Source organism: Aotus nancymaae, unplaced genomic scaffold, assembly GCF_030222135.1.
Source record: "Aotus nancymaae isolate 86718 unplaced genomic scaffold, 86718_ANA_hifiasm-v0.15.2.pri h1tg000011l, whole genome shotgun sequence".
Classification (NCBI taxonomy): domain Eukaryota; kingdom Metazoa; phylum Chordata; class Mammalia; order Primates; family Aotidae; genus Aotus; species Aotus nancymaae.
In genome coordinates this window covers 52956771-52981021 of record NW_026988422.1, presented here as the reverse complement: position 1 = coordinate 52981021, position 24251 = coordinate 52956771, and the positions used below count along the sequence as shown (strand labels likewise).

At 38.0% G+C, this 24251-nt stretch overlaps 1 protein-coding gene and 1 pseudogene across 6 annotated transcripts in view; one reads left to right on the top strand and one right to left on the bottom strand.

Annotated features, from left to right (window-relative positions):
• Window positions 1-24251, top strand: part of DCAF5 (DDB1 and CUL4 associated factor 5) — a 102135-nt gene that overhangs the window by 9504 nt on the left and 68380 nt on the right. Inside the window, exon 1 of one of the 6 annotated variants that reach the window (XM_012438189.3) lies at window positions 9060-9141. The exons of the other annotated variants lie outside the window; for them this stretch is intronic. The gene's annotated coding sequence lies outside the window, so the exon portion shown is untranslated. Of the gene's footprint in view, window positions 1-9059; window positions 9142-24251 lie in introns of those variants that run through there. 6 annotated transcript variants of the gene reach the window in all.
• LOC105707264 (CCR4-NOT transcription complex subunit 7-like) lies at window positions 16260-17293 on the bottom strand (annotated as a pseudogene).

The window sequence follows — 24251 nt, the reverse complement described above, 5'->3', positions numbered from 1 at the left end:
TAGTGTAGAAAGGCAAGGAGATTTGAAGGTTTTGTATTAGTTGTCATAAGTGGGTGCTAAAGCATCAAGAAAGGACATTGATAAGTTACTGCTGAGGGTTCTATAATCCAGAGAACAGGCAATGCATTAGTGGAAAAGTAGATATTAGAATTCATTATTTGTGGTTAAAATGAAGTGAACTATGGCCGGTTGGAACGCAATGGTGCTTACAACTAATTGATCTCAACCAGTTACAGATTTCTTTGTTCCTTCTCCAGTACTATTGCTTCACTTGACTGGTCATAAAAAAGTGAAGTGAAACATAATTCTAGGGGCGAAAAAAGATTTATATTACCATGATCCATTACTTTTTGGAAAATTTGGTTCCAATAACTGCTTTTCAAGTTTTTGTTCTTTTCAGTTTTAATACTTCTTGGTCACCACTGCCATTATAATATAAGCTTCCCAAAACATAACTCTCATTGTTTCCCATCCCCTGCTGATCTGCAGCACTCCCCAGTGCCTACCAAATTAAGAAGGAATGCCTCGCCCAACATTCAATGAGACATTGCTGTTTGTTTAAAAAAAAAAAAAAAGTTTAACAGATTTTTGAAATAGCTAGTATTTTATGTCATTTATTTATCAAACATTATTGGGGGCATTTCATGTGCCAGGCATATGTAATACTTAAAAGAATCTTTTGTAAGTTAGGGTAGTATTATTATCCTTATATTACCTATGAGGGAACTGAGGCTTACAGAAGCTAGGTAACTTATGAAAGCTCCTATGGTTTATGGTGGAGCTAGATTTCTAGGATGAGTCTGAATGTTTTCTGAGACATGCTAACTGCTTTGAAATTTTTACAATGTTATATACATTTTTAAAGGATCTGATTTTTTTCCCCTTTCCTTCTCCTCTCTTGATGCTGTCACTCTTATATTTTGCTATCTGCAATTTTTGCTTTTATATGTAAATGGAGGAAGATGGATGGGATTGAAAAGATGGGAGTGGACTTGGAGCCAGTTAGCATGGTTCTTATCACAGCCACAGTACTTACTCCTCAAGCAGATCTCTTTTGGTGCTAACCCTCACCTCACCTAGATTCTGGTGTTTGCAGTCATCTAAAGTCTCCTTCTTTCTCACACTCTGTGTATTCCATACTTAACTCTCATAAACCATGTGACTAACTCCGGCTGGGTTTAACTCCCAACTTTAGTCTAAATAGGAGTAGGTATACTCTGGTTACGAAGTTGGTTTCTCTTATCCATTAGCCTAACTAAAAGCAAAAACAATATGTGTGTGTTTACTGAGCCTGTAATTTGAATTTAATATCTGCCCAAGCCATGCTGAATGATTACTTTTGGTTGAATTTCAGTTAACAAATAGGTGTCTTTCCTCATATAGTTATACATAGGGAGAATATATCTGTCTGGGGCACAGATGAATACTGTGCTTTGGAATAAAGTGCTTTTTGGAAGAAAGTGTAAGCTTGTAATATGGGCTGATTTGCCTGGAGAGTGCTAGTAAGTCATTTGGAAGCACATTTTCACGCACACGGTATCATAAAGGAAGGTGTAACTGTTAGACCAGATGATAAGCCTGTTTAATCCTTAATGAACTTGAAGTATAGTGTTCTTGTAAGTAAAATTTACTTCTGTCACCACACTTCACTCTGCTTCTGTGAAGAAGGCGGCATTTCACTTTCAGGTCATTCACTGAATAGGTGAAAAGGAAGGTTGCTCTATTGGTTCTGGTCTTGGACTCAGTTTGCTCTTCCTATCAGTTTTCTTAAATCAGAGAATTAGGGAAAGACCTGACAATAGAAGTTTGTCACTTTAGTTACCTGCTCTTCCTATTCCTTCATGTTCACTTTCTCTGCCACTTTTTTTTTTTGAAGCTAAGTCTCGCTGTGTTGCCCAGGCTGGAGTACAATGGCACGATATCGGCTCACTGCAGCCTCTGCCTCCTGGGTTCAGGCGGTTCTCCTGGATTACAGGCATGAGTCACCACATCCAGCTAATTAGTAGAGGCGGGGTTTCACCATGTTGTCCAGGATGATCTCCGTCTCCTGACAGCCTCGGCCTCCCAAAGTGCTGGGATTACAGGTGTGAGCCACTGCACCTGGCCCTTTCCCTGCCACTTTATTCATTCCTTACAGTGTTGAATACCAGCATTTTTTTTTTTTTTTTTTTTTTTTTTGAGACAGGATCATGCTCTGTTGCCCAGCCTAGAGTGCAGTGGCAGTTATGGCTCACTGCAGCTTCAGCCTCCCATGCTCAAGTGGTCCTCCCACTACAGCCTCCCGAGTAGCTGGGACTGCTGGCATGTACCATCATGCCCAGCTAATTTTTAAATTTTTTTGTAGAGACAGAGTCTCACTATGTTGCCCAGGCTGGTCCTGAACTCCTGGGCCCTCCCAATGTGCTGGGATTACAGATATGAGCCACCATCCCCTGCCAGAATACCAGTGGGATTCAGAGTTGATAATTCATAGGAGATAAGTCCGTGTGTTCTAGTACTGTTTTCCTATTAGGGCCAATTTAAAAAATGAAAGTTAATATTCCAGAGGGCTGGGATTATGTAGGAGTCATTGAGAAAATGGCATCTGAGGAAATTGACAAGATTTATAACGGATCCACATAGCAGAGATAATGTAGCTGAGATTATAGGCATGCACCACCACGCCTGGCTAATTTTTTGTATTTTTAGTAGAGATGGGGTTTCTCCACATTGCCCAGGCTGGTCTCGAACTCCTGAGCTCAGTCAATCTACCTGCCTTGCTCCCAGTGTGCTAGGATTACAGGTGTGAGCCACCATGCCCGGCCTCTCTGTCTTCTCTTTTCTTTTTTCTTTCATTTCTCCTCTCCCTTCTCCTTCCTTCCCCTCCCCTCGCCTTCCCTCCCCTTCCCTCTCCTCCCCCTCCCTTCTCTCCCCTCCTCTCTCCTCCTCTCCTCTCTTCTCTCCCTCTTTCCCTTTCTCTTTCTTTCCCTTCCTTTTTTCTTTCTTTCTTTCTTCCTTCCTTCCTTCCTTCCTTCCTTCCTTTCTCTCCCTCCCTTCCATCCTTCTTTCCTTCCTTTTCTCCTTTCCCTTCCCTTTTCCTCCCTCCCTTCTTTCCTTACTTCCTTCTCTCTCTTTCTCTCTTCCTTCTCTCTCTTTCTCCTTTCCTTTCCTTTCTCTTTCCCATCCCCTTCCGCTTCCCCTCCCTCCTCTTTTTCTTCCTCTCTCCATCCTTCCCCTCCTCTCCTTTTCTGTCTTTTTTTTTTTTTTTTTTTTTTTTTTGAGACAGAGTCTTATTTACTCTGTCAGTGATGCTGACAGGCTGGAGTGCAGTGGCATGATCTCAGCTCACTGCAACCTTCACCTCCCAGGTTCAAGCCATTCTTCTGCCTCAGCCTCTTGAGCAGCTGGAATTACAGGTGTGTGCCACCACACCCAGCTAATTTTTTCCTATTTTTAGTAAAGATGGGGTTTCACCATGTTGGTCAGGCTGGTCTCGGACTCCTGGCCTCAAGTGATCCACCTGCCTCAGCCTCCCAAAGTACTGGATTACAGGCATGAGCCACCGTCCCCAAGCCTCCTTTTCTCTTTTTTTCTTTTATTTCTTTTGAGACAGAGTCTTGCTCTGTTGCCCAGGCTAAAGTGCAGTGGCATGATCATAGCTAACTGCAGCTTCGACCTCCTGGGCTTAAGTGGTCCTTCTTTCTCAGCCTCCCAAGTAGCTAGGACTATAGGTGTACGTCACCATGTCCAGCTAATTTTAAATTTTTGTAGAGACAAGATCTCTCTATGTTGCCCAGGCTGGTCTTGAACTCCCGTCCTCAAGTGATCTTCACATCCTGCCTCCTAAAGTGTTGGGATTACAAGTGTGAACACTGCACCTGGCCAGAATGTCTTTCTTTTTTCTTTTTTCTCTCTCTTTCTGTTTCTTTCTTTTTTTGAGACAGAGTTGTGCTCTGTTGCCCAGGCTGGAGTGCAGTGGTGTGATCACAGCTCACTGCAGCCTCTACCTCCTTGGCTCAAGTGATTCTCCCACCTCAACGTCTAGAGTAACTGGGACTACAAGTATGTGCCACCACACCTGACTAATTTCTTAAATTTATTATTTCTAAAGACGGGTCTCACCATGTTGCCCAGGCTGATTTTGAACTCTTGGGCTCAAACAATACACCCACCTCAGCCTCCCAGAGAGCTGAGATTATAGCTGTGAGCCACTGTGCCTGGCCCCAGAATGTCTTTCATGGCTGTGAAATATTTAAGTGATCTGGTTGGAGTCCTGTTTTCACCACTCTCATTTGTGATCTTATGCTTCTGATGTCTCTGTAGAATCACAGAATCTTGTTGCTGGAAAGGACTAATGATCATCTAATAGAAGTCTTTAATTTTACATCTAAGTAAACAAAGGAGCAAAGAAGTAAAATGATTTGCTTAGTAGGTTACAACTAGTTAGTAGTACAATTAGGATTAAACTCTAGATCTTCTGACCTTTCCCCACAATAGAGAAAGTCATGAGGTTCTGCATTTATGAAGGACTTGCTCAAGTAAAGTGTTAAACTCCTAAGTGGCTTACTTTGCCAGTATATTCTATCTGCAATTTCATTGTCCCTGAACATGGTTTTGATTAAATTGGTGATGCCCTATTATTTTACAGATGAGTAGGTAGAGATTTTCCAGGGTGGAGGCCAACTGTCACTCTGGTTGAGTCTCTAGTTTTAATTCTTAGCCTGCTGAGCTATACTTCCTTACATTACTCAGGAGGAGGAATTCTTTGCAAATCCAGATGCCTGTCAAAATCTTGTTACACAACTTCCCCCATTCTGAATTTCCATTCAAGTCTTGTATCTAAATTCCAGTTGTATCTTGGTATTACAAGTTAAAGCTAAGTGACTAATTGGAAGCTTTGAGATTGCTATGTTCTTTTTTTTAATAGGTGTCTTGACTATGTTGATGGCTTAGCGCAGATACCTCATTTATATCACTTGCTGCCACAGATAACTCAAGCATGTGCTTTGCCTTAGACATACAGTAATCTCCCCTTATCTGTTGGGGATGAGTTTCAAGCCCCACAGTGGATGCCTGCAGCTGCAGGTAGTACTAAGTTCCATGTATACTATGATTTTGCTTATGTATACATACCTATAATAAATTTTTTTTTTCTTTGAGATGGAGTTTCACTCTTGTTGCCCAGGCCGGAGTGCAATGGTGCGATCTCCGCTCACCACAACTTCCGCCTCCCAGGTTCAAGGGATTCTCCTGCCTCAGCCTCCCAAGTAGCTGGGATTACAGGCATGCGCCACCACGCCTGGCTAATTTTGTATTTTTAGTACAGACAGGGTTTCTCCATATTGGTCAGGCTGGTCTCGAACTCCCGACCTCAGGTGGTTCACCAAATTAGGTACAGTAATAGATTAATAACAATAGTAATAAAGTAGAACAATTACAGTATACTGTAATAAAAGTTATGTGAATATGGTCTCTCTGTCTCAAAATATCTTGAATGTAATATTTTTGGACCCCAGTTGACTTCTGGTACCCATTTTGGTAACTGAAACTAGAAAGTGAAATCATGGGCAAAGGGGGGTACTGGTACTGGTGAGAAACAACTGAAGTTTGAGTGTTTGGCAGCTAGCCCCTGATTTAGTCTCAGAGTTGACTTCTCTGTTTACATCTGCTGGTAGGTGGCTAGGGTGTAGTGTGCATTCCTAGAAGGACTATGAAAATATTAGAGCCTTCACTGGTTCAGTCTTTTTAGAATTGCCAAAGAAGAGACAAGAAAGCTTTATTGTATTGTTAATTTTGTGTATACAAGGAATTTTGCAAAAGTCCAGGCAGGCAGTGTTCCTATATACAAAACTAAAACAAAACAAAACAGAAATTGCTTGTAGAATGGATGAAGAATATTTGTAATATAATCAGGAGAGCATATTGTCCAGGTTAGTTTCCATGGCAGAAGAGGTAAGCCTGGAGATGAAGACAATCTGTGATCTGGAAGTACTAGCAATGCATCGTCCACTATCTTAATAACTTCCCTTACTGGTGTTGAGGGCCTAAGAACCCATTTTTAGTATCTCCAGCTCTATTTGAGGAACTTTTATTCTTTGACATGTCACTAATTCCATACTTTACTATGGAGAATTACCTGTTGAATCATACAAGTCATCAGCATATGACACTTAAAAGATAGACCTCCCACCCATTCATAATTTAAACAACTATTATGTATTAACTATAGGAAATTTGGAAAATAGATATTTAAAGGAAAAAAATAATTCCACTTACTCAAGATGATCATTGTTAATATTTGGAACATATTGTAGCCTGTAGCTTTTTTTGATACATATTTAGTATACATATATTAAAAATATAATTGAAGGTAGTCAACTCTGTTATTTTGTAATATTAAGATTAATATTTGAAAACAAGATTTTTTTCATATATCATTGCACATTCTTTTAAAGCAGGATTTCTCAACCTGAACATTATTGACATTTTGGGCTGGATAAGTCTTTGTTATGAGGAGTTGTCCTGTGCTCTATAGGATAGTTAGCAACATCCCTGTCCTCTACCCAGTATATGCCATTAGCATCTTTCCATTTGTGACAACCAAAAATGTCACATATTGTCAAGGGTGATTTTCCCTGAGGGGAAAAAAATCACCTGGGTTGGAAACCACTGTCCTAAAGTAACGGTTCTCAAACTGAAAAAATTTCAGTTTTCATAAGGGAAAAAACATTAAATAGTAAAAACAGTATATTTTCCAAAATTAAAAAAATAGTGAGAAGAGCGTCATTGTTAGATTTTCCCAAATCTCTGTGTATCTGTCATAATATCTGTTACAAAATATTGGTTTAGCTGAGCTATATAAAGAAAATTATAGGCTTGATGCTGTGGGTCATGCCTGTAATCCTAGCAATTTGGGAGACTGAGGCAGGAGGATTGCTCTAGTCCAAGAGTTTAAGACCAGCTTGGGCAACATAGCAAGATCCTGTCTCTACAAAAAAGAAACAAAAATAGCCAGGCATGATGATGTGTGTCTGTAGTCTCAAATACTCTGGAGGCTGAGGTAGGAGGATCACTTAAGCCTGGGAAGTTGAGGCTGCAGTGAGCCATGATTGCCCCACTGCACTCCAGCCTGGGTGGCAGAGTGGGACCCTGTCTCAGAAAAAAAAAAAAAAAAAAAAAAAAAAAGCTTTACACATAGGTATTTATAAAAGGGAAGAGCATGTTAATGTCTTAGATAACTGTATATTCTTCTTTAATGCTGTATCAAAACTCAACAAGTGGAGGTTTCTTAAAGAAATAGTTGCAGTGTAGAATCTAAAACCATATCAAATAATTTATCATAGCTGGTTACATTAATATCTGTTAATCTGTCTTAAACTTTGGGTCTTTTACCCCATGCATTGTTTTATAACATCATACAGTGATAATTTGGAAAATACTGGTTCACTGAGTTTTTCACGTTTTCCATATCTTGACACATTTCATTGTATATTTTAAAAAGTCATATTTGTTGACACCACCACCAGTCTCATCAGAGAAGTCTCTATATTGGGAAGTGGCTATGTTCACCATGGTGAATACAATTTTTCCAAAATTCTTATTTTTACTTGAAAGCTTGAACTTTGTCATTGGCTACAAATACTGCCAGTTTTCCTTGAAGTGACAGACTCATCCTATTTATTTTTGAGAAAATATTGCCAAATGCCCGAGTCTGAATAACCATAGTTTTTCAGTAATTTCAAGTAAAAATGGTATTTCGTGAAAAAAGCCAGTTCAACTCACAATAGAAACTATTGCATACATACATTTTCACAAAATAGGTATTGTTTTTCAGTGTGCGTAAAAGTGTTTTATATGTACTTTTTATTTTGTCATACAGAGTATTTAGATATGTACTCTGGTTGAAATTTGATAAAATTATTTTTACTGCTTCATCAAGGCACTCCTAAGTGAATGTGGCATTTGTGTCTTATTGTGAATGAGTGGCAGTTAAGAATACACTGATGAATAGTACAATCTGCTGTCAGTGCCCTAGCACCAAGGCATCAGTGGTTTTACTCACCATTGCTTTTGCAATGGTGTACAGTAATCAGTACAGTTTCAACACAGTGAAAAAGGCAAATAACTTGCAGTGTTATGTGAAAAGGGTTTTGACTTTGCAGACCTTCTGGGATCCGTGGAACACACTTTGAGAACAGCTGTTCCGATGCATGATGTTATAGACAGCACATCCTTTCAAGTGTCTACATCAGAATTTTACCAGTTCTGTCTTGTTTCTTCTATTTATTTTTTGCTTTTATCACAATCTTTGTAGCTAAATCTTTGTGGAAAAAAAAATTTCTCTTAGAATAAAATCTTTAGAAGTGGAATTCTGAGTCAATGGGTATAAATATTTTTGTAGTTTTAAGATACATTTGATATATTTTACCCAATTGTCCTCCAAGATGGTTAAACCAACTTATTTACACTTGTGCCAATTTATTATGAGGCTGCATCGTGGCTATTGCTGGCCATTATTTTATCTTAACCAATTCAGTCAGAATATTGGCATTGTCTAAAAAGGGTCTTCGGACTTCTCATACAACTGGCCTTGATTACTAGTGAGTCTGAATATTTTAAAGTTTCAGCCATTTTGTAGTCTTCCTTTAGACTGATTACAGTGCAACTGATGATGTTGTAACTTTCTTTGTTAAAATAGTCACATTCTCCTAATTCCTTTTGAGATTATTCCCTAGTTACCCTGTTTGCATTTGGGCGTATGTCAGATTGCAGCCTCCGATTTAGAGTCCTTTTCTTAAGGAGGTAGTAAATGTGCCTAGTCTCCAAATTTCAGAAGTTTGAGTCCCACCTTTTTGACTTTTGTTATATTTAAGGAGTATCACCTGTGCTTTTAACATTTCTTCCAAGTTGACTTTCCTTGTAAACAGTATTCGAAAGGAAACTTTATATTACTTTAATGTCTAGTAAGTCATGGGTTTTATGTGCTAGTTGTTTTTTTCTAGTACACCTTAAAATACGTAATTATTAAAATCATTTCTCTACTGTCTAAAGTCATCCAGTGGCCCATGTTTACCACACATTAGGAAGAGCAGGGGCTTTGGACTCAGACATCTTGGATTTGAATTCCACTCTGCCTCTAACCGGTGGTGTGCTCTTGGAAAGGTGAGTTTAACCTCTTTGTGCCTCAGTTTTCTCACTGGCAAAATAGGGATGTTAGAAGATGAACTCTTAGGTGACTTACATTTCTACTCTGTGACTCTGGTGTAAGAAGAAAGGGGCATTTGAATATTTGTGGATTTCTTTCTCTGTTTCCACTCAGGAATTAGAGACATTGTCCAGGGTTAGTATTTCAAAACCCTAGCTTTGTTAAACTCCACTGCTACTAGTCATCTGATTTTGGAGAAACCATTTCATTTTATGGGGCCCTAGCTATCTATCTAGTTAGGGTGTTGCTGCTGCTTTAATACTTACTTCCTATTTAATGTAAAGTGCTTCAAGCTTGGAGCTAAGGCAAGCCAGGACCTCACTTTTAACATGTTTAAAATGGGGATAATGTTTCTGTTCTACTTAACCTGGTTAGAAACATGGAAAATGAGATCATAGATAGATAAGTGGACTCAGCTTTCAGCAGAAGGGTACTAGGTAAAGACAGGGTGTCAGCAGGAGTAATGCCTGTAGATGTTATCCCTCCTATAGCTACTTCTATAGTGAAGAGCAAAATATAGACACTACCTCTCCTATCTCTCCAAACCTAACCCTTCTCCCCTGCCTACTGGTTTCAGGAAGTGCCATTGAACAGCAGTTTTGTGACCTTGGACAAATCACTCAACCTTAACTTATCCATGGGCCAAAAATTGGGAGATCTGGCAACTTTGCCTGTGTATTTCTCTATGGCAACAACTGGCTAGAGCTGAATGATGGCTTATCATTTAAAAATACAGATATATTCTTTCATATTTTTACCTTTTAAAAATATAGATATATTCTTCCACTTAATCTGGCAAGTCTGACTCATTTACTTTGTTGCCTGGCCTCTGTTATATTTGCGAGGCTGGATTGCATCATGGTAAGGGGCACAGTTTCTGGAACCAGATTACCTAGGTTCAGATCCCAGCAATGACTCATGGTAGCTGTGTACTCCTTCATATTATATAGCATTTCTATAGTTTCATGTAAATTATAAGGCTACCAACAGCTCCTACTTCATGGGGTTGTTGAAAGGATTGGAAGAGCCACTGCTTAGGACAGTCCTTGACCCACAGTGAACTTCACTGATGTTAGCTGTTGTTTGAGTTCAAATCGCATAATAATTAGCTGACATTTATCTAGCTCTTAATATGTATCAGGCAATGGTCCAAGTCTTTTACACAGATCTATCTCATTAATCCTAACAGTAATACTATGAAATAGGTAGTGTTGTTTTCTCAGTTTTACAGAATACAATTTAGAGAGGTTAAGTAACCTGTCTAAAGGCACACAGCTAGTAAGTGCCGACGACATTGAGAGTTGAACCTGTGTCCATGTATCCTAATTCTGTGGGTTTTTTCTTACTATTTTTTCCTGTGTCTTACTACATGGAGACTAAGTCTATGGGTTTGAATGCTGTGCTGTGCTATGCTGCCCCACATTATATCTACTTCTAAAATATGTCTAATCACAGAAGTGGCTGACTTGGGTAAATAGAGCTTAGCACTTTTAATGTTTTTCTAAGTGATTTGAGGAAAGAATGAATATAAAATCTCCAAATTTATATATGATGTTAGTTCCTTCAGGCAGTGAAATGCAAAACAGTAGGGGTTAAATAAACTACAGAAAACTCTTTTGATCTGGGTGGGGTGAGTGAATAGAAAAATGGTAACTGAATTTCAGAGTGGGTACACATAAAGAAAGATAACTCAAACTATTTGTAGAATGATGTGCTCTGAGATATTTAATAAGAACTTGCGAGTTATTTTAGGCTATTATTTGAAGGTTAAAAAGGCCAACAAACATTTTATACCATTAGGATGACTATTATCCAAAAAAAACAAAGAATAACAAGAGTTGGCAAGGATATGGAGAAATTAGAACTCTTGTACGTTGTTAGTGAGACTATAAAATGGGGCAGCCACTGTAGAAAACAGTATGGCAGTTCCTCAAAAATTTGAAAATAGAATTACCATATGGATCCAGCAATTTCACTTCTGGTTATATACCCAAAAGAATTGAAAGTAGGGACTCCAACAGATATTCGTACACTAATGTTCATAGTGGCATTATTCACAATAGCTGAAAGGTAGAAGCAACCCAAGGGTCCATCAGTGGATGAATAAACAAAATATAGTCTATACAGACGATGAAATGTTATTAATCAACCTTAAAAAGGAATTAAATTCTGACACGCACTACAACATGGATGAACCTTGACGACATTGTGCTAAGTGAATGCTGTTACTAGAGGGAGAATGGCAGTTGTCAGGGGGAAGGGGTAGTTCTGGAGATACGGTGTGGTGATGGTTGCACAACAATGTGAAAATGTGAATGTAGTTAATGCCACAAAACTCTACACTTAAACCTAGATAAAATCATTAAAATGAAAAAATGTCCTAGAAAATGCTTTTCTTCCTTGCGTAAAGCTCCAGAATATCCTCATTTGAAATGCTAGGTGCTGTTCTGTCCTCTGCATGTTGGTAGAATGGACACAACTTACTTTTAGGCTGCAGGCCCAGCTCCTTGGATTATTAGCAAGTCATTTTATCTCTCTGATACGTGTCTAGAAAAAGGGCCTAATAATCCTTATCTCACAAGTGAGGATAAAATGAGATGTGTATGTGATTGAATTTCTATACAAATGTCAATTATTTTCCACTTTGAAAAAATAATAAAACAGACTTATTTTCCATCCACTGGTGTAGCTGGGCTGTATGACACACAGACCGTGCCTCTGTAACGCACTGCAGCTTCTTAGAGCTTAGGAGAGGTATGGTTAACACAAAAGATAAGGCCTTACACACAGTATACTCACTGAAAAGGAATAAGTGGGCTGAGGAGAAAGCCAGGCTGAATGATTTTCCTTTAGTCTTCACAGTTTAAAAAAAAAGAAAAAGAAAAACTTTACCAATATAAAAGGATATTAAGTAAAATTGCCATCTGCAAGAGATGACCTCCGCTAACCATTTTGCATCTGTATTTGTATATATAAGTTTGTGTATGTTTTTGTGTAATTGTATCATACTATTCATACTTTTAATGCTACCTAAAATAAGTTTTGAAAAATTAGGACAAGTTCATGGATGATACTTCAGGGACACAAGGACATTTTGAGAGCTGTGTGCACTTAATATGTATCACACCAGGCTAAGTGCTTTTACAAACATTATCCCACTTACCACACACAACACATGGAGAAAATACCAACTGGGAAATAGTTGGTATTTTCTCCATTTTACAATAAAAAAATTAGGGTAGAGGAGTAGAATAACCAGGACACATGAATGGTGAAACCAGAATTTGAATCCGGGTACTTTTATTCCCGAGCTTGCACTTATAGTACCCTTCTATAGCACCATCTTTGCTGCTTCTCAAAGATGAAACCCCAAGCTCTGTATCTAATCCCATTGTGCTATTTGTTAAAAGAATGTTTTGAACAATTAATACAGTCACTAATACTTTATATTTTAGAAATTGTCCCATGTCAGTATAGACAGAGTTGCCTCATGCTTTTATTTATTTATTGAGGCTGCATCATACATATATAAATAGTAAACTTCCTTGCATTTTTTATTGTGAAATGTATAAAACATAAAATTTACTATTTTAACCATTTTAAGTGTACTTACTGTTCAGTGCTATTAATTACATTCATGTTGTGCAACCATCACTACATCCATCTTTGGAATTCAACTTGCAAAACAGAAAGTACCCATTAAACGATAACTCCCCATTCCTCTTTTCCCCCAGCCCCTGGCAACTGCCATTCTACTTTGCCTCTGATTTGACCATTCTTCATATAAATGAAATCGTACAATATTTGTCTTTTTGTGTCTGGCTTATTTTATTAAACAATAATTTTAACCAGACTTCTATTGATGGACATTTAAATTATTATCATTCTTTTACTTTCAAACAATGGTAAGTTCTAGGAGCATTCAATCCAGAATTTCAGACTGCTTTCTCAGTCCTTTGCTTGGCTGGCTTTTGAGGAAACCCAAAGCAAATCCTTACACCAGCTTTTCTGAGCAATAAAATAAGAACAATGTTAAATAATTACTTTTGTTATAGAGTGTTGTAAGGGCTTACATGGTTTGTGCTTATAGCTCGGGACCCTTTTGGAAAGGTACTCTTTAAGTATAAAGGTTTTCTGTAACTACAAAGCTGCTTCCACAATGTGATTATAGTACATTTTTTTATGAATTAGTGATTTTTAGTGTGGAATGAAACCAACTCAAAAAACTAAAATCAGAGTATATAGTTGTGTTCTCTTGGGGTTTTCAGATGAGTTGAAGGTAAGCAATTGTTTGTGAGGAAACCAGGTTTAGAAGGCCTGGCCTCTGCTTGTCTTTGCCTGGCACTGGCACTGGCACTGAGCAGAAAGACCTAGCCTTCCCTAGAAGTCCCTGTGCTCTACCTCAGGTGCCACAGAGAGGTTGGGACTGGGCTCCCTCTCCTGAGGCTGACCCCATTCTCATCCAACTGCCAGGTCCATAGGGCTGGCTTAAAGGATCTGAAATGATCCTAAATATTCTTCACTTGGATTATTTGCAGGTCGGTCTCTCTGTGTGGAACTAAACAATAAAACTCTACCTGTCTGAACTGACTAGGTGATTAAGGGAGACAAATGTAGAGCTTTTGCCTCTGAACTGACTTTTCCTTGCTTCACCAGCCCTCCTTTGCTTTGTTGAGTCAGGCTTGGGCACAGCTGTTTAGCTCCCTCTGCTGGCTGAAAAGCAGCCTAACGGTTTCAGATTATACCTCAGTTTGTACTGGTGGTTTTCTGCCGACACATACTTGAAAATTGCTGTCTTTGCATAGGGCTCTTAATACCTTGCCTAAAGGAATGAGGGGTTGAGTGGAGGAAGTGGGTGTGTTTAGCTTACATCTTCTGATGCTAACCTTGAGGGCAAAGTCAAGAAGCAGGCTCCATCACAGCGATAATTTTTGCCTCAGTGATTCCAATCTCCCATGGACTTAGGCTGTCATCATCATGTTAGTTACTAAGGACACATCATTTAAAATGATCCCAAGGCATTTAACAAATAGCCATGAATTTTGAATTACTGAGTACTTGGCAAAATGAAATCATCCTATAAATGCCTAGAATGAACATTAAAGATAATTGCTATCTGGGTGATGGGGGTAACCTTAGGCTGAGAATGGTTGTGAGTTGGCACAAAAGTATAGATATTCTGGTTTATTTTTTTTTCTTTTAGTAGAGACAAGGTCTCACTGTGTTGCCCAGGCTGGTCCCCAACTCTTGAGCTCAAGTGATTCTCCCACCTTGACCTCCCAAAGTGCTGGCGTGAACCACTGGACCTGGGAGATATTCTGTTTTTGTTGTGCTTTTGTTGTTTGTTTTGAGACAGAGTCTTGCTCTGTCACCCAGGTTGGAGTGTAGTGGTGCGATCTCTGCTCATTGCAGCCTCTGCCTCCAGGGTTCAAGTGATTCTCCTCCCTCATCCTCCCCAGTAGCTGGGACTACAGACACACAATATTCCATTTTTACTTAAGCTGCTTCATTTCAGGAGAGACTGTGCTTCCTGGCATAGGTCTCAGTGAGCCATGAGTATCCCAGCCTATTCTGCAGAGTCTTGTTTTCTTTTTTCTTTTTCTATCGTGAACATTAAACATAATCCAAAACTCTTTTTTTATAAGAAAACATTTTTGAAGTCTTTATTTACAAAAGCTTTACAAACAAATAATACCCTCTGTTTTGCAAATAATGTTTTGTTTAAAAAGGACCACCCAGTTACAGCACTGTAATATCATGAATAAAGAATGTACAAGGGAGACAAACCAATGTAACATTTGGAGATTTGCTAATATTACTGATTGTAAGTGTAGGTAACACACATTATAACTTGTAGTCCATCATTTCAGGGTAGAGTTAATGATTACCGAAAAGTCTTCCTACACATGCTCTGGTCTGGTCACATATTCTGCATGGCTAAATGTTTCACAGTCCCTTTTGTCAATATATAAAAAATAGATTGCTAAGATATGCACAAAAAAATAAACAAGCATTACACTCCTCAGGTAATTTTATTTTATATATATATATGAGAATATATATATTTTGTATTTTGTTGTTTTGTACCAAATCTTTCCATTATTTACTTTTGTAGCAACTATGAAAGCACAATTTTTATTTTCTAACTTAATTTGGTACAAAATATACTTAAAGACTTGTTATCTTTGGATTTTATTAAAGTTGATTTATGTAACCAACAAATCAATAGCATCATAAGTATGGCTACAAAATAAAAAAAAAAAACAAGGGTAAACAGTGATGGAATAAAAATAAACAGATCAAGGGAACTGTGCTATCGTAAAATAACTGTAGCTTCAACATCTTGAGTACCAGTTTCCTGGCAGATATTAAACATCCAATCACAAGGGATTTTTCCTGAAGGGTGTAAAGCTGGTTTGAAAATTCTTCAGTCACAGAGCAGCCTACACATGCCAATTAGAAACTGACAGACATTAAGTATGCTTGGAAGATTAAACACTATGTACAGAAACAGCAGTTACTAAGCTCCTCAGTAGTTTCTTGTCTTTTTTTTTTTTTCTTAGTTTTGCTGAATTGACAGCACAATGAATGTGCTATATTCTGTGGGTCAAAACCAAGTAAATACTATGTAAAGTTGGCAGATGGTCATTTTTCCAGCTAAGATCAAGAAAAAACAAAATTTCTGATAAAACAGAGGTTTTGAGTCAAAATCAATCTCTAATGTGCAAAATTAATGGTCCACAATCTCAAATAGCTAAAACTCCTGCAGAATGGAAGGGAGAGACATGAAACAGGGAAATAAATTACAGTCAGTGCTAGTTAATTTAGGAAAAGGGAAAAATAAACCAAACTCAAGTAGGTAAAGTTTATCAAAATATTTAGTGATGTAGCTTTCCCCACTCTCTGTCACACATGCTTGCTAACAAGTATATTAAGGCCAAATTAAACCTGAATGCATTTTTTTATTAAGATCTGAGATAGAAACGGTCATACTTAGTACTGAAAGGGAGACAATAAAATGGGCCATGAAAGGGGCAGGGGAAAGGCACTGTCTGTTGTTCAAGGGATTCAGAGATAAAACCTATATAGAAGCATGTGTGTAGCTTGAAATAAAATAAAAATAAAAGGACTATTTCATGTCATGACTGCTTGTTGACTTCCTCTTCTTATGCATTCCCCGTACCATTCTGTACATAGGATGAACCAGAACCAAGGCCATACAAATGACCATAATATTTGGCATCATCAATATGATCTTCAAAGAACATTTCTCTCATTTTGAAAAAGGCCATTCCTATGAGCAATGCATCAGATCCTGCCTGATGTTGTGGTCCTATCCGTTCCAGCTCTAACTGTTCTGCCACTTCCTGTAATCCACCTTTGAGATTTTTGCAGCTCTTCATGAGGTACTTCACATCATAAATGACAGAAAAGGAACAATTGAAGGATCTTAAAGAAGTCAGGTTCTTCTTCAGGCAGGTTAGAGTTGGTCAGGATTTTGATTAAATAGCCAAAGTCGTAACCACTATGAAATGACAACCATTTGACCCCTTCACAGAGGACCACTCCTGAAGTCATAAGAAGTTCTGCGAAGTACTGGGTCTCAATTCCTTCCTCCTCATGTTTTTTAAACTGGATATCAGATGTTGTTAGTAGCTCTGTAGAGTCCTGGGCATACATGTCTTCCGTCAAATTAAATTTAAAATTCAACTGCCATGTTGGAGTTCCTGGAGGGTATTCTCCTTGCTCATTTACTCTAGCTGAATTATCTTTAACAAGTCTACGTTACATCGCAGTAGTTGGTATTGATAGTCAGCATTCTCCTGAATTCTCCAATGGGTCTTGCAACCACACCTGGAAATTCAGTGTCCACAGCAACGTAATTATATTTTCGGATAACTTGAAGAGCTTTCTTCATCTCTTCATCCAAGCTGCAAGCCCAAACTTCACAAATTCTTTGGCTATGATCTATAGTTGCTGCTGGCATAGTGAGGGCACAAGGGAGTCTAGATGCCAAGCATCAAAATGTTATACTTGATTGAAGATTTGTTTCATAAAATATTGTATTCTTTATTTATGTACTTGTGTCGCTGAGCTCGCACTCCTCCTCCTCCTCACCATAGAGACAGCACCACCCAGTGTTGGTAGCGGTGGTGGCAGCGGGTGCCCCATAGACACCTCTCGCCCAGTAAGGGGGAAAGGCGAGCAGGAGCTGCGCCGCACCGTGCTGCGCTGTCGCTTTTCGCCCAAAACTAATACAGAAATTTTCGGCTGGGCTCAGACCTGTAATCCCAGCACTTTGGGAGGCCAAGGCCGGCAGACCACTTGAAGTCAGCCTTGGCAACATGGTGAAATCTCGTCTCTCAAAAAAATACAAAAAATTAGATGGGTGTGGTAGTGCGCGCCTGTAGTCCCAGCTACTCAGGTGGCTGAGGCAGGAAAATCAGTTGAACCAGGAAGGCAGAGGATGCAGTGAGCCAAGATCGTGCCACTGCACTCCAGCCTGGGCAACAGAGTGAGACTCTCAAAAAGAAAAGAAAAAATTGTTCAAGCATACACAGAAGGTAGAATAGCATAGTGTATGCATCTATAGCAATTGCCCACATTTTATTAATCATCTATCCCTCTACTTTTTTTTCTGGAACGTTTTAGAGGTAATTCCAGACATGCTCCATTTCACCTACCTCAGTATGCATCCCTAATTGATAAGTATTTTTTTCTTTTTTTAACATAACCACAATACCATTATCATACCTAAGAGATGTAACAATACTTCCTTAATATCATGAAATATTTAAACAAAGTAGAGAGATACCAGTCGGATTTAACAAAATGTTGATGATTTGTTAAATTTACTTCTAATTTGTTATTATTATACTGGTAGAAGGATTTACTTATGAAGTTTTGTTTTTAAGACTTTATTTGTTTTAGAGAAGTTTCAGGTTCACAGCAAAACTGAGAGAAAGATACGGAGGTTTTCCATGTACCCCTTATTCCCACACCTGCATAGCCTCCCCCATTGTCAGCATCTTCCACCAGAGTTGTATGTTAAAACTGATAAACATACACTGACACACCATAATCACCCAGAGTCCCAATGTTCAAAAGTGAGCATTAGGGTTCATGTTTGATATTGTATATCCTATGGGTTTGGACAAATGTAATGACATGCATCCATCATTACAATATCATACAGAGAACACCCAAAGCATTGGCAACAAAAGCCAAAATACACAAATGGGACCTAATTAAACTCCAGAGCTTCTGTACAGCAAAACAAACAATCATTAGAGTGAACCAACAACCAACAGAATGGGAAAAAATTTTTGCAATCCACCCATCTTACAAAGGGCTAATATCCAGAATCTACAAAGAACTAAAACAGATTTACAAGAAAAAAGCAAACCCATCCAAAAGTGGGAGAAGGATATGAACAGACACTTTTCAAAAGAAGACATATATGAGGCTAATAAACATATTAAAAAATGGTCATCATCACTGATTATTAGAGAAATGCAAATCAAAACCACATTGAGATACCACCAGTTAGAATGGCGATCATTAAAAAATTTGGAGACAACAGATGCTGGAAAGGATGTGGAGGAATAGAAACACTTTTACACTGTTGGTGGGAGTGTAAACTAGTTCAACCATTGTGGAAGACAGTGTGGCGCTTCCTCAAGGACCTAGAAATAGAAATTCCATTTGACCCAGCAATCCCATTACTGGGTATATACCCTAAGTATTATAAATCATTCTATTATAAAGACACATGCACATGTATGTTCATAGCGGCACTGTTTACAATAGCAAAGACCTGGAACCAACCCAAATGCCCATCAACGATAGACTGGACAGGGAAAATGTGGCACATATACACCATGGAATACTATGCAGCCATAAAAAACAATGAGTTCGTGTCCTTTGTAGGGACATGGATGAATCTGGAAACCATCATTCTCAGCAAACTGATACAAGAACAGAAAATCAAACACCGCATGTTCTCACTCATAGGCAGATGTTGAACAATGAGAACACATGGACACAGGGAGGAGAGCATCACACACTGGGGTCGATTAGGGGGCCAAGGGAGGGACAATGTGGGGGTGGGGAGGTCAGGGAGGGCTAACATGGGGAGAAATGCAATATGTAGGGGACGGGGGCGATGGAGGCAGCAAACCACACTGCCATGTGTGTACCCATGCAACAATCCTGCATGATCTGCACATGTACCCCAGAACCTAAAGTACAATGAAAATAATAAATAAATAAATAAAAAACAATACCCATCTCTATCTTCTGTTAATATAAAAAGGTTAGAGCACATTATTAGAGTCAGTTCATATTGCTTAAATAAATTAATTAAGATATTTTCAATTAAAAAAAAAACAATATCATACAGAGGTTTTCACTGACCTAAAAATCTCTATTCCATCTCTTCAATCCCTGCCTCCAAGCCCTGGCAATTACTGATCTTTTTGTTGTCTCCATGATTTTGTCTTTTCTGGAGTATCATATAGTTGAAATCATACAGTATGTAGCCTTGGCAGATTGGCTTTTTTCCTTTGGTAATATGCACTTAAGGTTTCTCCATGTCTTTTTACTGCTTGATATTTCATTTCTTTTTATCACTGAATGAGATTCTGTTGTCTGGTTATACCACAGTTGATTTATCCATTTACCTACTGAAGGACATCTTGGTTGCTTCCAAGTTTTGGCGATTGTGAATAAAGATGTTGTAAAAAAAATCCATGTACAGGTCTTTGTGTAGATATAAGTTTCAGCTCCTTTGGGTAAATACCAAGGAGCTGATTGCTGGATTGCATGATAAGAGTATGTTTAGTTTTGTATGAAACTGCCAAACTATCTTCCAAGGTGCCTGTACCATTTTGCAGTCCCACCAGCAGTGAATGAGATTGCCTATTGCTCTGCATCATGACCAGCATTTGGTGTCGTCCAGGTTTTCTCCTATTATCTTCTACGAGTTTTATAGTTTTCTGTTTTACATTTAGATTTATGATCAATCTTGAGTTAATTTTTATAAAGGGTATAAAGTCTATATCTAAATTCATTTTTATGCATGTGGATGTTGAGATGGTTCAGCACCATTTGTTGAAAAGATCATTTTTGCTCCATTGTTTTGCCTTTGCTCCTTTGTCAAAGATCAGTTTATTATACTTATGTGGGTCTATTTTTGGCCTCTCTATTTTGTTCCATTGACCTATTTGTCTATTTGTTGCCAGTATTAAACTGTCTTGATTAGTATATCTTTGTAGTAACCTGAAGTCAGGTAATGTCAGTCCTCCAACTTTGTTCTTCAAAATTATGTTGACTATTATGGGCCTTTTGACTCTCCTATAAATGTTAGTCATTTTGTTGATATGCATAAAATGACTTGCTGAGAATTTGAGTGGGATTACATTGAATCCATAGATGAAGTTGCAGAGAACTGATATCTTAAAAATATTGAGTCTTGGCCGGGTGCGTTGGCTCAAGCTTGTAATGCCAGAACTTTGGGAGGCTGAGGCAGGTGGATCACCTGAGGTCAGGAGTTCGAGACCAGCCTGGCCAACATGGTGAAACCCCATCTGTACTAAAAATACAAAATTAGCCAGGCGTGGTGGCACATGCCTATAGTCCTAGCTATTCGTGAGGCTGAGGCATGAGAATTACTTGAACCTGGGAGGCAGAGGTTGCAGTGAGCTGAGATTGCACCATTACACTCCAGCCTGGGCAAAAAAAAAAAGTGAACCTCTGTCTTAAAAAAATAAAAAAAGGAAGATCTCTCCATTTATTTAGTTCTTTGATTTTGTTTTATAGAGTTTTATAATGTTTCTTATATAGAGCTTGTACATATTTTGTTAAATTTATACCTAAATATTTTATTTTATATTTCAAATTCCACTTGTTCATTGCTGGGATATAGGAAAGTGATAGACTTTTGTATATTAACCTTATATCTCACAATCTTGCTAAAATCACTTACCTGTTTTTTTTAAAGAAACACTACAGATACACTTAAAAGCCTCTTACCACGTGTGTTCATCCATAAACAATATAAAGTATTGTTTTGTATATTTAAAAATATATCCTTAAATTTTATCTTTTTCATATATCCTTTTGAAACTTGCTTTTATTACCACCATTATGCATTTTTTTCAAGATTTATTTATGTTTGTATACATGTTTCTTGTTCATTTTAACTGCTGTATGGTGTTCCATTGTGTTTAGACTCCACCTATTTTGTATTCCAGTGGAATTTATCCATTCCTGAGTTGATAGATATTTGTGTTGTATATAGGTTTTCTTGATATTATGACCAAAGCTGCAGTGAACTTTCTTGTGCATTCCCCTGTGCCACTTTGTGAGAATGTGTCTAAATTATAATGTTCATTTTCCTGATTACCATATAAATTTGAGATCCTCTATAATATCTGTTTGGTATTTGGGTTTCCTTTTCTGAATGGTTATATTCTTTGCCTCTTTTCCTATTAGAGTTTTAAGAATTATTTGTAGAAATTCTTTACATCTTCTAGATATAAAACCATTACTAGTTATATGCACTGCAAGAATTCTTATAAATTCAGGCAGTCCGGTCCTGGGTCTTCAGTTTATTCCAGGGGCCAGTTTGCTGGAGTTAAGTCAGCTTCTGTTTTTACTCCTGGGCTCCCTTTATTCTTACTTAACATTTTTGAGTTATGCTACTAAGGCAGACGATCCCTTCAACTGTCCATCAAAATGAATTTGCTTTGTCAGTTATGGTTCATTTTTTGTTCAATAAGGCAAGTATAGAATAGTGGTTAAGGATTGGGACTATAGAGTCTTTACTGCTTGCTTTTGAATCTTGGCTCATGACTTATTGTGTGATGTTGGTAGATTACTCTTTTGCACTTGGCTTTATCTATAAAACCAATGAGGGTAGAAGAACTATTATGATGACCATTTTGTATTTGATGAAACTGAGTCAAAGGGAGATTAGGTCAGAAACATGAGCAAGTGGAAGAAACATGTGCTCCTCTCTTTTAACTTTTTGCTTTTGCTGGAGACATGAATATAGAGAAATACTTATCTAATTAAAAAAAATATAGTAGCAGAAGCAGTGATAAGTCCCTGACCCATGGCCTCAGTGCTGGGGGAAAACCATACGAATGGAGACTATAGAGAACTAAAGTGCCCATGCCTCAGTCTGTTTGTGGTGTGGAAAGCCATTTGTGTCATTTTTCATTAAAATAAAGCAACAAAAACCCAAACCATGATTTTCATGACCTTAGCCTGATGTTCTACAGATTGGTTAATCTGTAATAAATACAGAATTTAGATACTATCCCAGGCCAGAGAACTTACAGTTGAAATAGGCAAATCATAAAGAGAACACTGTGGGCCACACTTAAGGGATCAGTCTGGTGGACAACTTGATTTGGACTGACAATGGAAGGAAGAAGACACTCAAAAAACAAGCAATTCAAGTAGCAGAGACATTTTCTAGGAGCAGGAGAATAAGTATGATTTGGCTTCTGTATCTCCTATTTTTTATTATAAAAGGAAATCTGCTATGGCAAAAAGTCAAGCAGTACAGGAAAGTATAAAGTAAAAATTGAAACATAAAAGTTTTCCAATCGTATATACCCAAATTGAAAGGAGAGACTCAAAAAGTTATTTGTACACTCGTGTTCATAGCAACATTATTCACAATAGGTAAAAGATGGAAATAACCTAAATATTCATTCATGGATTAGTGGATAAACAAAATATACATACAAAAAATATATATGATGGAATACTATTCAGCCTTAGTAAGCAAGGAAATTCTGATACATGCTATGACGTGGATGCACCTTGAAGACATTATGCTAAGGGAGTGAGCCAGACCTACAAGGGGAAATATTGTATGATTCTACTTAAATGAGGTTCTTAGAGTAGACAAATCCGCAGACGCAGAAAGTAGAATAGTGATTACGAGGCACCGGGAGGAGTTATTGTTTATTGGGTACAGAGTTTCAGTTTGGGATGATGAAAATGTTCTGAAGGTGAATAATGGCAATGGCTGTACAACACAAAAGTACTTAACACCTCTGAATTGTACACTTAAAAATGGGTAAAATGGTAAGTTACATGCATATTTTACCACAATAAAAAAGTCTTCAACACCAGCCTACCAGTTACAGTTGGCACTATAAACAACTTCTTTTACAGCCATCAGGATAGGGCTATGCAAATACAAGCATAGATATGTGAGTATAGGCATACTCTCAATGCTCATCCTTTGGAGCACTCATTTATGTGCTGGGTATTTCCCAGTGAACAAAACTGGCAAGGTTTCTGCCATCATGGAGCTTTTAAAAATGTTGTTTTATGCAAATAGATAATGATATGCATACTGTTTTATATCTTATTTTCCCCCTTAATGAATATCTTTGGACATCTTTCCACATTAGCTCTTACATAGATCTAACAACTTAATGGCTTCATAGTATGCCCTTGTATGGATGTGCTATCGTTTGTGGCTGCATTTTTCGTTGAATGGAGGAGGGGAGACAGAGGTACAGAGCTTGCTATGGTTTGCTGCTATTGTAAATTAAATTCTCATTAGGAAAGTAGTATGGCCTTGTTACACAAAGTCAATGCAAAAAAAGTATAAGTAAAAAGTGAAAGTGGGGGAAAAAACCCAGACCTCAAGTTACACAGAGGTAAGAGCTGGGTTGAGCTGTATTCTGTATTCTGTCTAGATCCTATTACTGTAAAAGTCAGGTGATTTCTTAGTTATCATTTGTATTGTGTCCCATAGTCAATGAGATCACATAAGGAAATTGCTTTAAAAACCATTATGCTAGAAATATTACTTTGGAGTTCTTTGGTTGCAAGCAATGGAAGTCATCTCAGATTCTGTTAAACAAACAAAAAAGGGCTTCCATGAAAGGATTCTAGGTAGCAAATGAAGAAATATTTAAACAACTGGGCTCTGGAAAGAAACAGGGTGGCTTTAGGAGTCTCAGTGTCAGTGCTTATCCCTTTCATTTTCTATGTCTGCTTAAGATTTAATTCCTGGGAGAAGATGAATGGCCTAGAG